The sequence below is a fragment of the Balaenoptera borealis genome (assembly GCF_965194805.1).
Source record: "Balaenoptera borealis genome assembly, contig: HAP1_SCAFFOLD_1585, whole genome shotgun sequence".
Taxonomy (NCBI): domain Eukaryota; kingdom Metazoa; phylum Chordata; class Mammalia; order Artiodactyla; family Balaenopteridae; genus Balaenoptera; species Balaenoptera borealis.
Genome location: NW_028122648.1, coordinates 52,156 through 65,315, shown reverse-complemented (window position 1 = coordinate 65,315; position 13,160 = coordinate 52,156). Strand labels below are relative to the sequence as shown.

Below are 13,160 nucleotides of genomic sequence, written 5' to 3'. Positions count from 1 at the left end.
CACAGCGCTCAGCTGAGGCCAGCGAGCCATTCCTGCTGGTGCGGGAGAGGTGGGAAAACCCGAAATCCCCGGTCCCAGGCGCTGGCTGAGGGAGGGCCGACCTGGCAAACCGGCCTGTCTCAGGATGGCGGTCTCCGGCCTGCTTTTCCGCACCGTCTCTGCTCCGGCCTCGGGGTATTGTCTCACGCACGAGGCACGCAGGCAGTGTTCACTGCACAGAGGGAAGAGCTCCCGGTCTGCTGTGGTTCTGCTGATGCATCAGTTGCATGGATTGGGTCATCAGGGTGCCTGAAATGGGGCCTCGTACCGCTGAGTTGTTCCAGACGCAGGTCCAGGGCAGGTGAGGGAGGCCAGTGTGGTTTGAGCCTAAGAAGGCAGCTTTCTCGGAGTGAGACTGGCCAGGAAAGGGGTGTGGGACTTGCTGAGGGCTTGCATCTCTGGTCTGGGGGCACAGCCCCTTGTCAGAGGTAAGAGGGAGTCTCAGTTCTCTGGGAGCTGGGAGTTTTAATAGGCAGGTGCTGGGGTCCTTCCGGCTAAGCCGATATGAGTGTATCTTCCAGCTCTTCTCTGAAATGCTCCTTCAGAAGAGTTGATTCTGCTTGTCAGCTGAAGAGCGCGGAAAATGCTGTTCGGTATTGCTGGAGGGTGAGGCGGGAACAGCAGCATGTGCGAGGCAAGCCTGGTGTGCATTTTTTGATTTTTTTCTGTGAAAAGGTAAGCAGAAAGGTAAAGTCCGTCTGCTACGGACTTCACTTTCTGTAAAACATTTCCCAGAAGGTCGTTGTATTCTTCAGACCTTCCTTCCTTCCCTCTGACCCGTAAGTTTTACATATTCTATCGTTTCTTAAAGACACAAAATCAAATCTCAGTTTGAAAGGATAAGCATGTTTACTTTTCATGGAGTATTGTTAATATTATGACTGTTACTATTTCTGTAAATATACCACATTCTTATTTACTTCCTATTTTGCCTGCCTAGTCATACATCTATTCAGCAGATGTTTTCTGTGCCAGATGTGTTACTGGCGCGGGTTTGGATGGCATGCTGGGGCGGCGCCCCTGCCTGAAGTGGGCAGAACCCACGGTCTCATCAGGGGCGCTGGTGGAGCCCTGCTGGGCAGCCTGAGTGCCAAGTGCCTCTCCTGAGGCCACAGAACATTCTTTTCCCCTCACACCTTCCATCTCAGCCTCTGGCTCTGGAATGTCCTTGGTGTGCCCTTCAAAGGCTTCCTGGCTGCTAAGCGGGGCCGTCCTCAGCCGACCACGCTGTGCCCCTTCTGAAGGCTGGTCTTCTCTGCCCCCCGCTCCCTGCCTAAATCCAGATGCCAAGGCCACACCTGTCAATCTTCTCAGGTCCTTTCACAATACAGATTTTTTTTTTTATACTCTCGGGTGTCATTCTTTTCTTATTATTTGGATTTTCAAGAGAACTCATCTCCCCTATCTGGGTTTTGAACAAACTGAGAAATAAAATAGTGGCAGATGGTCAAAGAATAACTTTTATTTCTTTTAAATGAGAAGCTTGAAATCCTGTCTTAGTGTGAGAGCCAAATAACCTGGCTGACTGAATCCCAGGATCATTCAGGCTGACCCACCCTGTCAGAGCCAGTGCTGGGCCTGGGCAGGACCCCCTCACGTGCATCAGAGCTGTACCAGGAAGCAGCCTTCTGGGGGTTAGGGGGAGCAGTCTTCTTGGGGGAGCAGCCTTCCCGGGGTGGGAGCAGCCTTCCTGGGGGAGCAGACTTCCTGGAGGAGCAGCCTCCCTAGGGAAGCAACCTTCCCAGAGGGAGCAGCCTTCCCAGGGGGAGCAGGCTTCCTGGGGTGGGAGCAGCCTTCCCAGGGGGAGCAGCCTCCCTAGGGGAGCAACCTTCCCAGGGGGAGCAACCTTCCCAGGGGGAGCAGCCTTCCTGGGGTGGGAGCAGCCTTCCCTGGGGGAGCAGCCTCCCTAGGGAAGCAACCTTCCCAGGGGGAGCAACCTTCCCAGGGGGAGCAGCCTTCCTGGGGTGGGAGCAGCCTTCCCTGGGGGAGCAGCCTCCCTAGGGAAGCAATCTTCCCAGGGGGAGCAACCTTCCCAGAGGGAGCAGCCTTCCCAGGGGGAGCAGCCTCCCCAGGGGGAGCAACCTTCCCTGGGGGAGCAGCCTTCCTGGGGTGGGAGCAGCCTTCCTGGGGTGGGAGCAGCCTTCCCTGGGGGAGCAGCCTTCCCCAGGGGAGCGGTTTTCTTGGGGGAGCAACCTTCCTGGGGGGAGCAGCCTTCCAAAGGGGAGCAACCTTCCCAAGGGGAGCAGCCTTCCCTGGGGGAGCAGCTTTCTTGGGGGAACAGTCTTTCTGTGGGGAGCAGCCTTCCCCCGGGGGAGCAGCCTTCCTGGGGGATCAGCCGATTCTGAGAGCTGGAAGGAGGGCTGAACCTACTGGCTGTTTAGTCTCCCAGGCTTAGCAGTTGAAGTTGCCTTCTTGGGGTGAGTATTTCTGGGGATGGAGATAGTGCAGGAGAGGCACCAACTGAGTTCCCTCCACTGGGAAGCAGACCCCGGGTTTGAGAGTGCTTCCTTCAGCTGGCTGTTTGCGTAACCATTAGGTCCCTTCTCGGCCAGGGGTGTGGCCCGCCTTGGAGCCCACAGCCCATCGGGACAGGCCAGCCCCCAGTGGAACCCCCGCTCCTTTGAGGATTCTCTTGGGACGCCGGGGAGAGGGCATTAGAGCCTGGTCCTGATGGCTCTGAAACGTGTCAGAATTGAACATTAATTCGATAACCTGCAAGGCCTCTACCTAAGGCTGCAAAACCACTCTTAGTTTATTTCTCATCCTTAATTATGTCCTGCTTGACTGTTCCACCTGGCTCATCAGAAATTCCACCATGAGGTGAAATGCCAGTGTATAAGCTTCCAACTACACAGCATGCCCCGAATTTGAGTATAAATCTCCTTGTGTTACCCAGTTTCAGAGAGAAATTGTCTTAAAGACCAACCCTTGTAAGTTCAAGTCCAAAGCCAGAATTTCCGTTGCCCATTAATGTCTAAGTCTGTGAAAGCTCACGGCTTGTGCTTACCTTGTGGTGCTGCCCTGTCTCGGCCGGAGGGGCGCCCGGTGTCTCACCGGGACACGCACGGGCCTTTCAGGGCCCAGAGGTCCTGTCCATTGAGCGCCAGTCTGTGAAAGCCCTCGCGTCACAAGACTTCAAAGTGTGGCAAAACCCACGAGCTTGTCGCCGTGTCTAGAGGACACATCACGCCGGGCCCCTGTGGCAGCCGCCCCGGGAGCACCGTCCCCCTGCGCAGAGCAGGGCGCATGTGGGGCCTCAGCGTTGCTCTGGGTCGGGGCACCGCACGGAGCTGTCCTCGGTTTTGCCCTCGCGGGGATGTGACAGTTGGATCCAGAGGCTGTCGCTTGAAATCGACTTGGGGGAAACCTCAGCAAGAAGTTAGGTGTGAGTCTGCTCGTTTTCTGTTTCTGCGGGAAGGAGGTCCTTGTCGCCTTGTAGGAGTTTTAAGTTCTGTGTCATCGTGCTGCCACTCCTGCTCTAGCAGGAGGGGTGTGTGTGCGTGTGTGCGCACGCGTGTTAAACCCAGAGAGCGCCGACCGTGCCGGGATCGGAGCCCCCCACGTCTGACTGCTCAGCCTTAGGCGCTGCTGCTGGTGTGAAGGTCCTCCTCTCCCCCATGCTGTGTCGTTGGAGACCCCCTCGCAGGTCCTGGGGCGGGTGGCACCGGGAGTGCTGTTCCCACGTCCCTGGGGCCTCCCCCGTGCCTCCCTGAGGACAAGCCATCCTCTCCCAACACCGGCCCAGCAGGAGCTCCCCTGAACCGCCGGGGCCCGAGGCCCCACGCGCTCACTCGAGTTCAAGGACCCGCAGGCGCAGCGCGTCGTGGCTTGAAACAACACACGTTTGTTACCTCATCGTCCTGGAGGCCAGAAGGCTGCCATGCACCTGGGGTGCTGGATCAAGGTGTAGATCAAGGCGTGGGCAGGGCTGCGTCCCTTCTGGGGCTTCAGGGAATAATTCGCTCCTTGGTCTCTTTCGAGCCTGTGTTGCTTGGGTGGTGGCGCCTTTGCCCGCCTTCCATGTCCGCGGTGGCGAGTCAAGCGTCCTCGCAGCTCTGACTCTGACTCTCCTGTCTCCTCCTCCACCTTCAAGGGCCCCGGGTCACACTGGGCCCACCTGGGCCATCCAGGATGCTTTCCCGGGTTCAGTCCCTTGCTTAGCAATCTTTGTCCCCCTTGCCTGGCTCCAGGAATGTGCCCTGGACATCTCACATGCATCTTACATCTTACCTGCAGTGTAAGTGCATCACTGCAGGAGTCCAGTTGAAACCCTCATTCTGCAAATGGTCCCTGAGCGCCGGCAGAGGCTCCTGAGGGCAGTTCTGTGGGGATGCCCTGGGGCGGGACACAGAGGGCGCCACCTTCTCCTCCGGCTGGTTTGTGTTCTCAGGTGATGGCAGTGGGCACCCGGCCTCCTGTCCCTGAGCCTTCATGCACCTGCCACTCACAGTGCTTCCGGAAGCCTCAGAGCAGCCCTACACGTCGGCACTGTCATTCTCACTTTACAGATAATGAAACTGCAGCCCAGAGGGGTGGTGTTACTTGCCAGCGTCACACAGCATCTACGTGATAGAGCTGGGCTCTCGTTCCAGGTCTGCCTGACTGGAGACCCCCCTCCCCCCGCCCAGTGCCCACACTGGTTTTCCTGTCTTAGTTTATGAACTTCTTCACCTGAGTTCACTGAGACTGAAGTCCCATGTTCACTCTGCGCTCACGCAGTGACCACGTCCTTGGCCCTGGGACGGCCGGCGTGACGCTGGTACTGCCAGGTCGCTGTTACAGGTCGGCCCCCCTGCAGCGCTGAGGGCTTTGCCCCTGTGCCAGTCAGAGCAACTTCCGGCCGGCTCTGGCCCTCAGTGGGCTGTCTGTTCAATTTAAATGTAAATGTCTGCATTTACATATAGACACGCCCCATTAAACGTTCCTGAGATTGGTGTGTTCCCCTGTGACATCAGGGGGTGTCGGACTTCACCTTCTGGTTCGTGCTGCACACTGGTGGTGTAACGCAGCCTAATGCCTTGTGCGTTGATCACTTTGTGAATCTGTTATGTTGTGAAACTGTTCACCTTTGTTCCCGCTGCCTTTTTCCCCTTTGGAAAGCGGGTTTTATTTTCCATGCATATGATATTCGTTGTTATTTTTCCCTTAGGACAACTACACGTTTGCTCAACCTGGGATTCAAATGAAAGTGAAAATCTTGGAAGAACTCGTGAGCCGGATCAATGGTAAGCCAGCTTCCTGGGCTCCCCTTTCCCTGCGGGGCGGGGGAGAAGGTGGTGGAAGGCTCAGGACTCGCCGGCCATCAGCTGACAGGATGCCGTCCTCGCCCAGCCCGTGGCCCCTGGCTTGTGCCTTCCACGCATCCTTCTGAGGCCACCCGCCGCTAGAGCAGGAGCCGCTGCCATTCCTTTTACGAAGGCGATATAATCAGAATTCAGTGCCGTCACTTTGCAGGAAGTAATGAGTGCGTCCTAGAAGCAGGCAGCTCTTACTCCTTATTAAGCCTGGTGATTGTCATAATCTGGGTGACAGCCGGGTTGTTTATGGCCGTCCTCTGGCACACTGTTCCTGCCTCTGCACACATTTTGCTATCAAGGATGCTGGCATAATTTCTCCACGGAATCCAATTAATTACCGAGTCTGAAAATAGCATCTTTAATATTACAGAAAAATTATAGTATGTGCTCGGCCATTTTAGATTATGCTTTCATGTTTAAGTGGGGGCTTTGAAATACTTTCTCCCCTCATCCTTAAAATAATTCCCCCTATGATGTGCTGACTGTCATATTGCAATAGCAGAGTTTAATTAAAGTTGAGAGATAATGCTGCCCATTTCAAGCATACTCTCCTGATAGTTTGTTAAATTAATGAACAGAGCATTAACAGAGGGATACCAAGCAGACCTGGGCATGGATTTGTGACACCAGCTGGCTGGTCAGTGGTGATGTGCAGAGAAGACACAGGCTGTGCCATCAGGAGCCCTGTGTGAGCTTGGTGGGTGACTTCACTGAACCTGCAGAGAAATCGTACTTTGCTTAAAACGTAGACACGCCGCCCGTGTTCCAGGGCTGCCTTCCAAGGACAGGCATATCCCGGCGTCTCTTCCCCTTGCTGTACCTTCAGCAGTAGAAAGTATATCGGTAATCATCTTCCCAAGAAAGGCACTTGGTTTGGGAAATGATGGAATGACATTATAAAATGGAATCATACAAATTATCAACTCCATTCTGTTCCTTGATTGAACCTGATTTTCAGTTGTATCTAATGGTTATTACCTAATTTCCATATTATGAAGTTCTACACAGTTCTTCCACTAACACTTTGATTCAGTATATTTAGTTGCTTTGCAGCTACCTATTCAAAGTACTGTTTTTGGCTTATGTAACTGCATTTATGTACATTTATGCTTAACTTCATGGTGAGATCTTTGTTGGACGCTCTTGGGTTTTTTCCCTGCTAGCAGTTTCACACCTTTCCCCCAGCCTCGTTTTGTTCTTTGAAATACGATTTGCAGGAGCTGTGAATTACACTTCCTTAGCAGTTCTTCTTTTCCTCCTGTGTCTCTTAGAAGGCAGATTTTGTATTTTTGTGGAGGTTGGAAAGTTGCGGTTGGTGCTTATTTGTTCCAGGGTTGCAGTCTGGGAAATAGTTGAGTTGATTTTCTCTGGTGCTGTGGTTTAGAAGAAGCACATCACAGGTTTGCTGGATGATGGTTTAAAAGAACAGCAGAAGCAACCACAGGAATCCCAACCGGATCTGGGCTTTTCAGTAAATCCCGTTTGGCCCCGAGACTGGGGACAGAGTAATGGGTGAGGCATAGAGAGAAGTTCAGAGGTAAGAGCGGGTGCTCTCAGCATTTCTGTTAAATCAGTTTGTTCCCTACTTATGAAACAATTTTTGTACATAAGATTAACAGTTCATGCCAATCATTGAGTAATTTACTGCTTCAATAATAAATATACGTTAACACACCATGGGCTGATAGAATTTCAACGTACAGAGTACTGGAGGAGATTTTCACTCCAGATTACACCTGGAATGTTTACACATATTTGAAAGTGAGATTTCACATTTTTGCCGTGTATCCGAGTGACACACCTTGTACCTTTATTGTCCTTATGTCTGTTACATCTGATGTCAATCTTTGAGGTTGCACGATCCCTAGTTGCCCCCAAGTTCAGCCCTTGGGCTCTTCGAGAGGCTGCAGTCAGAGCCCCTGTGACTGAATCCGGGGGCTGGGCCCCCTGTGGGGCAGCCTCACCTTGGAGTCTATGCTCATGCATCTTTTGTGACATAAGATAATGTAAATGGAATATTTTTGCTATCTTTTTTATTTTTTTTATTTTTAGCTGTGTTGGGTCTTCGTTTCTGTGCGAGGGCTTTCTCTAGTTGCGGCGAGCGGGGGCCACTCTTCATCGCGGTGCACGGGCCTCTCACTATCGCGGCCTCTCTTGTTGTGGAGCACAGGCTCCAGATGCGCCGGCTCAGTAGTTGTGGCTCATGGGCCCAGTTGCTCCGCCGCACGTGGGATCTTCCCAGACCAGGGCTCGAACCCGCGTCCCCTGCATCGGCAGGCAGACTCTCAACCACTGCGCCACCAGGGAAGCCCAGAATATTTTTGCTATCTTTTGATTGAAAACACCGTGAGAACCTGTTTCAGTTTTTTTTTTTTAATAGATCCTTATTGGAGTATAATTGCTTCATGATACTGTGTTAGTTGATGTTACACAACAAAGCAAATCAGCCATATGCATACACATGTCCCCATATCCCCTCCCTCTTGAGCCTCCCTCCCATCCTCACTATCCCACCCCTCTAGGTCATCACAAAGCACTGAGCCGATCTCCCTGTGCTATGCTGCTGCTTCCCACCAGCCAACTGTTTTACATTCGGTAGTGTATATATGTCGATGCTAGTCTCACTTTGCCCCAGCTTCGCCCTCCCACCCCATGTCCTCAAGTCCATTTTCTATGTCTACCTCTTTATTCCTGCCCTGCAACTAGGTTCATCAGTACCAATTTTTTTTTTTTTTTTTTTTTTAGATTCCATATATATGTGTTAGCATACGGTATTTGTTTTTCTCTTTCTGACTTACTTCACTCTGTATGACAGACTCTAGGTCCATCCACCTCACTACAAGTAACTCAATTTCATTTCTTTTTATGGCTGAGTAATATTCCATTGTATATATGTGCCACATCTTGTTTCTCCGTTCATCTGTCGATGGACACTTAGGTTGCTTCCATGTCCTGGCTATTGTAAATAGTACTGCAGTGAACATTGTGGTACATGACTCTTTTTGAATTATGGTTTTCTCAGGGTATTTGCCCAGTAGTGGGATTGCTGTGTCATATGGTAGTACTATTTTTCATTTTTCAAGGAACCTCCATACTGTTTTCCATAGTGGTTGTATCAGTTTACATTCCCACCAACAGTGCAGGAGGGTTCCCTTTTCTCCACACCCTTTCCAGCATTTATTGTTTCTAGATTTTTTGATAATGGCCATTCTGACTGGCGTGAGGTGATACCTCATTGTAGTTTTGATTTGCATTTCTCTAATCATTAGTGATGTTGAGCAGCTTTTCATGTGCCTCTTGGCCATCTGTATGTCTTCCTTGGTGAAATGTCTATTTAGGTCTTCCACCCATTTTTTAATTGGATTGTTTGTTTTTTTTGATATTGAGCTCCATGAGCTGTTTGTATATTTCGGAGATTAACCCTTTGTTGTTTCATCTGCAAATATTTTCTCCCATTCTGAGGGTTGTCTTTTCATCTTGTTTATGGTTTCCTTTGCTGTGCAAAAGCTTTTAAGTTTAATTAAGTCCCATTTGTTTATTTTTGTTTTTATTTCCGTTACTCTAGGAGGTGGGTCAAAAAAGATCTTGCTGTGGTTTGTGTCAAAGGGCGTTTTTCCTATGTTTTCCTCTAAGAGTTTTATAGTGTTTGGTCTTACATTTAAGTCTTTAATCCGTTTGGAGTTTATTTTTGTGTATGGTGTTAGGTAGTGTTCTAATTTCATTCTTTTACATGTAGCTGTCTAGATTTCCCAGCACCACTTATTGAAGAGGCTGTCTTTTCTCCATTGTATGTTCTTGCTTCCTTTGTTGTAAATTAGGTGCCCGTATGTGCACGGGTTTATCTCTGGGCATTCTATCCTGTACCATTAATCTATATTTCTGTTTTTGTGCCAGTACATACTGTCTTGATTACTGTAGCTTTGTGGTATAGTTTGAAGTCAGGGAGCCTGATTCCTCCAGCTCTGTTTTTCTTTCTCAAGATTGCTTTGGCTATTCGGGGTCTTTTGTGTTTCCATACGAATTGTAAAAGTTTTTGTTCTAATTCTGTGAAGAATGCCATTGGGAGTTTGATAGGGATTGCACTGAACCTGTAGATTGCTTTGGGTAGTATAGTCGTTTTCACAATATTGATTCTTCCAATCCAAGAATATGGTATATTTCTCCATCTGTTTGTGTCATCTTTGATTTCTTTCTTCAGTGTTTTATAGTTTTCTGAGTACAAGTCTTTCTCCTCGTTAGGCAGGTTTATTCCTAGCTATTTTATTCTTTTTGTTGCAGTGGTAAATAGGAGTGTTTCCTTAATTTCTCTTTCTGATTTCTTGTTGTTGGTGTACAGGAATGCCAGAGATTTCTGTGCATTAATTTTGTGTCCTGCAACCTTACCAAATTCATTGATTAGTTCTAATAGTTTTCTGGTGGCATCTTTAGGATTTTCTATATATAGTATCATGTCATTGGCAAACAGTGACAGTTTTACTTCCTCTTTTCCAATTTGTATTCCTTTTATTTCTTTTTCTTCTCTGATTGCTGTGGCTAGGACTTCCAAAACTATGTTGAATAATAGTGACAAGAGTGGACATCCTTGTCTTGTTCTTGATCTTAGAGGAAACGCTTTCAGTTTTTCACCATTGAGTATGATGCTTGCTGTGGGTTTGTCATATATGGCCTTTCTTATGTTGAGGTAGGTTCCCTCTGTGCCCATTTTCTGGAGAGTTTTATCATAAATGGGTGTTGAATTTTGTCAAAAGCTTTTTCTGCATCTATTGAGTTGATCATATGGTTTTTATTCCTTAATTTGTTAATGTGGTGTATCACATTGATTGATCTGCATATATTGAAGAATCCTTGCATCACTGGGATAAATCCCACTTGATCATGGTGTATGGTCCTTTTAATGTGCTGTTGGATTCTGTTTGCTAGTATTTTGTTCTGGATTTTTGCATCTATGTTCATCAGTGATATTGGTCTATAATTTTCTTTTTTTGTGATACCTTTTTCTGGTTTTGGTATCAGGGTGATGGTGGCTTTGTAGAATGAATTTGGGAGTGTTCCTTCCTCTGCAAGTTTTGGAAGAGTTTGAGAAGGATCGGTGTTAGCTCTTCTCTAAATGCTTGATAGAATTCACCTGTGAAGCCATCTGGTCCTGGACTTTTGTTTATTGGAAGATTTTTAATTACGGTTTCTATTCCATTACTTGTGATGGGTCTGTTTATATTTTCTAATTCTTTCTGGTTCAGTCTTGGAAAGTTGTAACTTTCCAAGAATTTGTCCATTTCTTCGTGGTTGTCCATTTTATTGGCAAATAGTTGTTTGTAGTAGTCTCTTATAATCCTTTGTATTTCTGCAGTGTCAGTTGTGATTTCTCCTTTTTCATTTGTAATTTTATTGATTTGCATCCTCTCCCTTTTTTTCTTGATGAGTCTGGCTAAGGGTTTATCAATTTTGTTTATCTTCTCAAAGAACCAGCTTTTAGTTTTATTGATCTTTGCTATTGTTTTCTTCGTTTCTATTTCATTTATTTCTGCTCTGATCTTTATGATTTCTTTCCTTCTACTGACTTTGGGTTTTCTTTGTTCTTCTTTCTCTGGTTGTTTTAAGTGTAGGGTTAGATTTTTTATTTGAGATTTTTCTTGTTTCTTGAGGTGAGATTGTATTGCTATAAACTTCCCTCTTAGAACTGCTTTTGCTGCCTTCCATATGTTTTGGATCATCCTGTTTTCATTGTCATTTGTTTCTATGTACTTTTTTATTTCTTCTTTGATTTCTCCAGTGATCTCTTGGGTATTTAGTAGCGCACTGTTTAGCCTCCATGTATTCGTGTTTTTTATAGTTTTTTCTTGTAATTGATTTCCAATCTCATAGTGTTGTGGTCAGAAAAGATGCTTGATATGACTTTCAATTTTCTTAAATTTACTGAGGCTTGATTTGTGACCCAAGATGTGATCTATCCTGGAGAATGTTCCATGTGCACTTTAGAAGAAAGTGTATTCTGCCACTTTTGGGCGGGATGTTCTGTAAATATCAATTAGATCTATCTGGTCTGTTGTGTCATTTAAAGTTTGTGTTTCCTTATTTATTTTCTGTTTGGATGATCTGTCCATTGGTGTAAGTGCGGTGTTAAAGTCCCCCACTATTATTGTGTTACTGTCTATTTCTCCTTTCATGGTTGTTAATATTTGCCTTATGTATTGAGGTGCTCCTATGTTGGGCACATAAACATTTATAATTGTTATATCTTCTTCTTGGATTGATCCTTTGATCATTATGTAGTGTCCCTCCTTATCTCTTATAACAATCTTTATTTTAAAGTCTATTTTATCTGATATGAGTGTTGCTACTCCAGCTTTCTTTTGATTTATATTTGCATGGAATATCTTTTTCCATCCCTTCACTTTCAGTCTGTATGGGTCCCTAGGTCTGAAGTGGGTCTCCTGTAGACAGCATATATATGGGTCTTGTTTTTGTATCCATTCAACCAGTCTGTGTCTTTCGGTTGGGGAATTTAATCCATTTACATTCAAGGTTATTATTGATATGTATGTTCCTATTACCATTTTCTTAATTGTTTTGGGTTTGTTTTGTGGGTCTTTTTCTTCTCTTGTGTTTACCACTTAGAGAAGTTTCTTTAACATTTATTGTAAAGCTGGCTTGGCGGTGCTGAATTGTCTTAGCTTTTGCTTGTCTGAAAAGCTTTTGATTTCTCCATCGAATCTGAATGAGATCCTTGCTGGGTAGAGTAATCTTGGTTGTAGATTTTTCTCTCTCATCACTTTAAGTATATCCTGCCACTCCCTTCTGGCCTGCAGAGTTTCTGCTGAAAATTCAGCTGATAACCTTGTGAGCATTCCTTTGTATGTTATTTTTTGGTTTTTCCTCGCTGCTTTTAATATTTTTTCTTTGAATTTAATTTTTGTTAGTTTGATTACTATGTGTCTTGGCGTGTTTCTCCTTGGGTTTATCCTGTATGGGACTCTCTGTGCTTCCTGGACTTGGGTGACTGTTTCCTTTCCCATGTTAAGGAAGTTTTCAACTATAATCTCTTCAAATATGTTCTCAGACCCTTTCTTTTTCCCTTCTTCTTCTGGGACCCCTATAATTCGAATGTTTGTGCGTTTAGTGTTGTCCCAGAGGTCTCTGACATTGTCTTCAGTTCTTTTAATTCTTTTTTCTTTATTTTTCTCCTCGGCAGTTATTTCCACCATTTTGTCTTCCAGCTCACCTATTCGTTCTTCTGCCTCAGTTATTCTGTTATTGATTCCTTCTAGTGTATTTTTCATTTCAGTTATTGTGTTGTTCATCTCTGTTTGTTTGTCCTTTAGTTCTTCTAGATCTTTGTTAAACATTTCTTGTATTTTCTCAATCCGTGCCTCCGTTCTATTTCTGAGATTCTGGATCATCTTTACTATCATTACTCTGAATTCTTTTTCAGGTAGATTGCTATTTCCTCTTCATTTATTTGGTCTTGCAGGTTTTCACCTTGCTCCTTCATCTGTGACATATTTTTTTGCTGTTTTATTTATCTTTTATGAGTGGGATTGTGTTCCTGTCTTACTGTTTCTTTGGCCTGAGGCTTCCAACACTGGGGTTTGTAGGCTATTTGGTAGACCTGGGTCTTGGTAGTGAGATGAGGAACTCCATGAGACCTCACTCCGATGAATATTCCCTGGGGTCTGAGGGTCTCTGTTAGTCCAGTGGTTTGGACTCGGAGCTCCCACCACAGGAGCTTCGGCCCAACCCTGGGCTTGTGAGCCAAGATCCTGCAAGCCGCCTGGGGTGGCAAAAAAGAAAAAAAGCACAAAATAAAAAATAAAATTAGACTGGGAA

General features: G+C 46.6%; 1 long non-coding RNA gene across 1 annotated transcript in view; it reads left to right on the top strand.

The window, feature by feature from the left end:
• The window catches only part of LOC309622117, a 55,331-nt gene that overhangs the window by 13,828 nt on the left and 28,343 nt on the right, over positions 1–13,160 (top strand). The window contains exon 2 of the long non-coding RNA XR_014240525.1: positions 5,189–5,264. This is a non-coding gene — a long non-coding RNA (uncharacterized lncRNA). The remainder of the gene's footprint in view (positions 1–5,188; positions 5,265–13,160) is intronic.